Below are 7,792 nucleotides of genomic sequence, written 5' to 3' on the forward strand. Positions count from 1 at the left end.
GTCGCTGGCCATGACAAGTGCCATGTTAGAGAAGATTCTTTTAAGAAGACAAAGAGTAGAACAGAGCCTAACCAAGGCTGACCCGCAGATCTGTCAGCAAATCTTAAAAGCTTGTTGCCACTATCCACTAAGATTTTGGGGCTGTTTGTTGCCACAGGGAGAGCTGACTCGCGTACCCAAATTTAGCCCCTTTGGCTGAGTATATTTCACCAACATCCTAACTCTCTTCCCCCCTTGATTTTCTGTCTCACATGCAAAAATGTCCTCAAAAAGCTCTCCATCCTAAAATATGGTTTTCTCTAACTGAAATCAATTCATATTCTAAGAGCTTCTGAAAAAATTACAGAAATTTGTACTTTGTTGCCATTATAAATTCTCAGTTTCCAAACTTAGTTGACCTCTCAAAGCAATTTACCAATCTTTTAAATTATCTTTGATGAGCAACTTTTATTATTGCAATTGCTATTCCAGACCTCCTTCCCTTAAGTCTCCTACTCAGCCAGCACACACTTCTTTCTCAGATTGCCTTACATCCATCTTCACATATATATTAATCTTGATTCAGGAACTTATTTACATCTGCAGCCGTTCTTTCCCTCTTTCTCCCCATCTCTGTAACCTATGCCACTTTTCCAGCTCAAGAATAATACTACTACTCATGTTTTACCTCATTACTACCTCATTTTACATCTTCTTGGATTTTGATACAACTATTTTACCTTCTTTCTTTCCCTCCCAAGTTATAAATATTCCATCTGTTGTTTTCCCATCCTGCAAAGCAAAAGAGCTCCCAGCCCTAACTACGGGTCCTTCTACATAATTTCTTTCCACTATCACACTCAATCTTTTGAGTGTGGTCTATAATTGTTCCTCTCTTCTCAATTACACCTCGGCCCCCTTAAATCCTATTTTTATCTCCACCCTTACATTTAAGCTACTTTGACAAACTTGTTATTACCTCAAACTTCTAAACTTTATGTTCAATTCACTGTCATTGTACTTTTCTATCCTGCATTTTTTGACACTTTGAAACAGGTTTTCTTTTAGTTTCATTTATCCCAGTGCAGCTTTCTACCTTTGGTTTCTATGAGACCATCTCGTCCCTTCTTTGCTTTATCTGTGACAAATGAATTTTTAAAAACTTTTTTTTTTTGCCATTATTTGTATTACCAACAAATGTATCTCATGTTTATTGATCATTTAGTTAAGGTTTTTCTTTTTTTTCCTTAGGAAACTATGAATTTTCCAAAACTATTTATAATGCACTATTTGATTAGGGAAAATTCATTCTGCCTTAAGTCATTAGAAAAATTTTCCCTAAGAATGAAATGCTTGTAATGAGTCTTGAAGGATAACAAAATGTTAACTAGGCACACAGAGAAAGAAGGGCACTTCATGAAGAGGGAAAAACATAGGTAAAAATGTATTCAATAATGTTGAGTTTATTTTTCCGAAATGACTCGCCATAGATGAAACATGCAGGATTAATTATAAAGAAAAGAATTTGATAGTAGTAGGGCTGCAGGATCTTTGGTACAATACTGTGGAAAGATCCTCCCCCCAAAAGAAATAAAGCAAGAAAGGAAAATCATATATGTTTAATATATAAATATGTTATACATAAATATTTATATATTATGTATTATGCAATATTATATATGTGTGTGTGTGTGTGTGTGTATACATATATTTTTTCTTTTTCCCAACTGAAGTAAATGGTGTTGACTTTAGGTCCTATGTCACTAAAGTATATAGCAAAATAAAGTCTCAAAGGCAAAATCTATCATAATTAAAAGTTTCACGAATATGCCTCACTAAAAATGTCTAAAAATGTACTAAGACCTTTCTAATATGTTATTTTCCTAAGTGAGCCAAAACCTGAAACAACATAATTTGAGTCCTGTATTATACAAGGCTGATATTGGGCATACACTACTTTTCCTAGGCTAAATAATATTGAAAATAAACAAAAATAACTTAGTTACCTGCTCCATGAAACATATACTCCTGGAAAACTATGAAGCAACTAAGATAACTTACTTATAAAAAGTGACTTTTCAAGTCTTGCTCAAAGACACGTGCTCTCCAGTCCAAAGCAATTATCTCACAAACTCTATCAACACCAACCAGTTTCTCAATTTAGAAGAGTCACCATGTAGTCACCTAGCCCAGGCTTTAAAAATCCTATACATACCCTCTCCTGAATTCCCTCTTCTGAGACACTACTAAAACTATTTCAAAATGTTCTGTCTTACTGCAGAAAGTGTAATAAACTTAGATATACTTCAATATATTTTTCTAGTGATCTTTTGGGGATCTCATCATACAGGTAATGTACTGATACCAGTGGTGTATTTAGCAGTATTATTATTTATTTATATTCAACTGGTGCTGGGAAATATTCAAAAGCTATATCAAGATTTCAAATTGAAGCTCCCTGGCCCTGAAATCATCAATTTTTAGGACACTGGGAGCTAAATCACCAGAAGGATACAGCTTTGAGAAAGATCTAACTTTTCTGTTAGTGAGCTCTATGAGAGATGTTCTGTGATTTTGTCTACACTGCTATAATCTCAGTGTCTCATATTTTGGTAGGCACATAATAGGAGTTAAATTTTTAAAAAATGTACCACTGAAGTCATCAGCATCCTAACACGTGAATTTAGCAAAAATTCCATTGGTGGTGTTCCCATATACTTGGGGTTGGAAGAAAATTGATTTCAGGATAATAATTAACTACATGTTATTTGGTGAGAGACCAACCAGTGACAAATTGCTGAGTGTGATTACCAGGTTCTTATATTCTTGGAAGAAGATAAGATATTGACAAACTGGACTGTATATGGGTAACAGATTCCATTGTCTCACATTTTATCTATATAAATACTTACAATATTGAAAAAACAGAATAAGAAATTGTCCTGAGGGTTAACTGCCCTTGCTTAGAAACATCTTTGATGGAGAAAAGGGTCGTTGTCACAGTCTAGATGGAAAGGGGAAAATGAGGGAGCACTAAATTCCCTTGCATGAGAAATAAATAGAATCTTTTGTTTGCTTCTCTAATGATTTCTCCACCGTGAAAAGGGAGAAGAGTAAAGGAAGGAAAAACAATCAAAAAGGTGTCATGAGGACAGACATCATTTGAGCAGCATGGCAAATGAATAATTACCAGTGAAAACTTGGGGAGGAAAAAAACCTACTTTTAGAACAAATGCTATTATTTAGTCAGAAATAGACAATGTGGGGGATGTTGTTACCATTTCCTAAATTGATCAGTAAACTATGCAGCACACACAAACACCTCATGAGATTGTGTGTGTAGTTTCACGAGTGGACAGTTTACATCCAAGTGTGTGTGGAATAGGAAGCATGGATAGGATACTGAGTTGATCCATGAAATTAATGTGTTGAAGAAGAAGCTCTGAGCCAGAGAGGATTATGATGATGTAAGCCACAAAGGGAATTACCCTAATCTTGAGGCAGCGGTGGGGGGGTGTAGATTGTCATTGATTTGTTTTACACAATGTAAAATGTGGATTTGAGTCAATATCATGGATAATTTAAGGTGGAGTGCCAATAGGTAAGAGCTAAACTCACTTAAATGAAAACAAAATATCAAAACAAAAACCACTGCAAAAGTAACTCCACATATGGAACATGCTAAAAAGAAGTATTTCCATACGTTTATTTGTAGATGACATTAATATCTTTACACATCCTACATAATCTCAGTCAAAACTGAAGAAGAGGGACTTCCCTGGTGGCACAGTGGTTGAGAATCTGCCTGCCAATGCAGGGGACACGGGTTCGAGCCCTGGTCTGGGAAGATCCCACATGCCGCGGAGCAACTAGGCCCATGAGCCACAACTACTGAGCCTGCGCCTCTGGAGCTTGTGCCCCACAACAAGAGAGGCCGCTACAGTGAGAGGCCCGCACACCGCGATGAAGAGTGGCCCCCGCTCACCGCAACTAGAGCGAGCCCTCACACAGAAATGAAGACCCAACGCAGCCAAAAATAAATATAAATAAAATAAATAAAAATTTTTAAAAAAACTGAAGAAGAAAGTATAGTGCACATAGTACATTATTAGTTATCACTTATGATAGCTTCATGTGGTACAATGTAGTCTCTGATCATCTAATCTCATATTTACCCATTAATAATGTTTTTCCATAGATATAGACTGTCTTCTGGGATGCAGATTTGATGTGAAATGATGAATTACACATTGAAATCATCACATTCAATTAAAGTATGATCTTTATAAATTTTACCAGCTTCAAACTCATGACTCCACCTTTAAATATGAAATTCAACACCATCACCTAAAATTTGTTCAGCACTCTAGCTTGCTATGTGCTTAGGCTCTTCAGGAATATAATTTATTGTTATCAACCTGCTTGTAACTCTACATATTTAAACTCTATTTTTACAGTCAGTAGGATATCTATCATCTAGTCTCCTCCCAAAACTGAAGCAATAATGGGAAAGTCAGAAACATGCTGATTTCCTTTCAGAGCATTAAAGAGAGAATGAGAGAGAGGGAGAGAGGGAAGAAAGAGAATAAGAAAGATAAGGAGGGAAAGAAGGCCTGAATATTGGAGACTGAAGAAATGAGAGGCTCAGATGCATTTTGAATATATCATCACCCTAGTTTCCTTTATAAATCATTAAAATAACACCTCTCAGGGTCTCTTTGAAATAGCTTGGAATTTGCATTCCATCCATTTGTAAGCCTTTGAGTAGATTATTTACAAGTCTGAAATGGCCAATAACAATTTATTTTCCATTTTAAAGCCAGTTATTTTCTCTAAAATTTGGAGAGAGAAATGGAAAAAAATTTTAAAATAAACATTTTTTGAACCATGGCATCTTGAATTCAAAATCAAATGAATAACCCTGGATTTATTCAAAAGGAGAACGTTGTAAGGTTTTTGTTTTGTTTGTGTATGTTTCTGTTTTTCTTTCTTTCTTTTTCTTCTTTTTACCACTTCTTTTCTAACATTCTTTCTCCAGAAAAATAAGCAACTCTCTGTGCCAGAGTAGTGCATGACCTGATTCTTTGAATAGAAGGCGTCCACAGAATCACTGATTAGTCCCATCAGATGCTCTTAAAACCAAGATCCCTTGATGAGAGATTCCTGGGACACAACCATTCCCTGAATTCAATAGCTTGAAAGCAAGTAGGGATAAGACTGGTTATTGACTGCACAAGAACCTCTCAGGTTCTCTTCAAAATAGCTTGGAATTTCCATGCAACCCATTTGTATGGATGCTTTATGTTGATAAATGTTTTAAAATTGAATTCCAAAGGGAAGCACTGAACCAAAACCAAAAAACAGGAAACTCATTGTCCTTAATGGTGGAGAAATATAACTACCAAAATTATGAAAAGGGAAGAGAAAATGCTATCTGTATATTATTATTTGCCTTCTTATTTACATTTTATCTGCTAAAAGGATGAGAAAAACAGTTAATGGTATTAAGAGACAAGAATTAAACTTTGTTTTTATTAATGCATTTTATTTCCACAGGATAATACTGAAGCAAATAGTTTAATGGAATTAAAAAATTGATTTGATTTAGTGAATGGAAAGAGAATGTGTAGTTATTTTACCTGGGGATAAAACAATTAAAGGCTTTATGTTTGCATGCTTCATTAATAAAATTTAAATGCTAAGCTGGGGAGAGTTTTGCCTTTTATTCTGCTTTATGATAAGTCAATATATTCTCACAAACAACTAGCATAGTTTTTTTTCAGGTTCGGAAATCCAAATAAATGATCTATGATAGCCTCCTATCCAGGAATCCAAGGGTTTCTATCTTGATGAAATCTTATGACTACTCCTTAAATGACCACAGTGCAACACAATGGAAAGAATTATGATCATTTTAAACCTGGGTGGCATTCATCATATGGTAACCCGGGGTAAAAGTTCCTATATCCCATTTCCAGTTCTTTGAGCTATCTACTGAAGTAATGTATTTTTCTCTTTAAAATGTCCCAAAAGATATAAGATGTCACTGTGCTTATAGGGTTTTGAAATTTTATTTTAAGGAATCAAAAGAAATTTGCCCTCTGAGCAGGTTTTTAAATTTGGCTTGAGGTCTCTGATTCAGGGAACAAGCAATCTCCTTCCAACTCTCTCTTCTACTGGAGAGTTGTCCCCTTTCAACCTGTGCCTTTTGGTCCAATACAAATCAATGAACTCAAGACCCAATATAACATGTCTTAAAAATGCATTTAGAAAACAACTGCTCCAAAGTTCATCTCCTTCCTTTATCAGAAATTGCAGGAAATTTAATTTTGCAGCAAACATTTCATTTCTTGTCTTGAAATAGATTGAGATAAATGTGAAGTCAATGATTAGGTAAATGTAATGTCTTGGGTTGATGCCACAATGCAATATTCAGTGTTGTGGTCACTACTGATGGATGTTTTGTATAGTCACTCAGCTGTATAATGGGACAGATTCCCATGACTCTATTTAAAATACCATGTGGTTCCCTCTCAGTAAATATTACCAAAAGTACTTTGGCACAAATACAAAACTCATGAGGGATTAGTGCGGAGAACGCCAGTGTAGTCATCTTTGCTCTGGATAGAGTTCTCCTGTATACACTAAACTATATCTGTGTACAATTTATTTACTGAGCTGCACCGCATGCAGTAAATAACACAACCAAAATTATTCCTCCTTCAAAACTCACTTCTATGAGGTTATAAAAAGAAATCCTGTACTAAGTAATCTCCTATAGTACAGTTAAGGATTAAACGCTGATGAGGTTAACACACATATACTGGCGCATGCACAGGCACTCTGGCCATAGAAACACATTGTTTATGAGAGTCTCTATTTTAACAGCAAAGAAACATATTTCTCCTCTCTCTTCCCTGCTACCAAGGTGCATATCATGCAATATGAAAAAGAGGAAAAGGAAAGAGATGACTTTCTTTGAGAGGGAATAAAAACCAGAATATTCATAGTGACTTTCAAAATATTTTTTGGAAATGTAGAGGCTAAATTCTCTGGCACACGGGTACCAAGATTGCATAACATAGGAATGAATCAAGTGATATAATGATAAATACCTTTTTTTCAAGTTCTGCTTCCTGTGATGGCTGTTCTTTGTGATTACATTTCACTGTTACATAGAAACCCATAACTATCAGGGATGATATCCAGTCACTATCATGTGTTGCAGTGATCAAAATGGTAAATTTCCACAATTTATCTTTTTTTAAATTAAAATGTTTAATATTTTCTAAACATCTAACACTTAAATTGGTGTCAATACATCAACATTTTACTTTCTAGTGTCCTTAGGTCCAGCACAGGATAGTTAGTGATTTGGAAAGGTTTATTGTCTCTCCTATTGCAGTAATATGTGATCCCTATTTGCAACACTTAAAATAGTTTTTCTGAATATTTTAGTTATTAGTATTTATATTAATCAAAATCCTAAATGAGTATTTGCTTCAACAGCACATATATTAAAATTGGAATGATACAGAGAAGGTTAGCATGCCCCCTGCACAAAGATGACATGCAAATTCATGAAGCATTTTACACACACACACATGCTAAAACAACTGCATAACACCTTGCTTCATATCATGAAAAAGAATCTTGATACATTTTTGGAGGCATATGCCTACGCTCAAGACTTACAAATATAGACGTGTTTTGAAATTTTTGTAATTTTAAGTCATTCTTTGTAAATAACTTTAAAAAAATTTCTTCAGAAATATTTTAGAGTTTTCTCTGTATTGCTAGAATACTATAATCA

The 7,792-nt window shown here is 34.8% G+C and overlaps 1 non-coding gene across 1 annotated transcript; it reads left to right on the forward strand.

Moving 5' to 3' along the window:
* Positions 1-7,476: 7,476 nt before the first annotated feature.
* LOC137778159 (U6 spliceosomal RNA) lies at positions 7,477-7,579 on the forward strand. The gene has a single exon (XR_011076756.1). It is a non-coding gene; the product is annotated as a U6 spliceosomal RNA (small nuclear RNA).
* Positions 7,580-7,792: the final 213 nt, after the last annotated feature.

This window comes from Eschrichtius robustus, chromosome 1 (assembly GCF_028021215.1).
Source record: "Eschrichtius robustus isolate mEscRob2 chromosome 1, mEscRob2.pri, whole genome shotgun sequence".
Classification (NCBI taxonomy): domain Eukaryota; kingdom Metazoa; phylum Chordata; class Mammalia; order Artiodactyla; family Eschrichtiidae; genus Eschrichtius; species Eschrichtius robustus.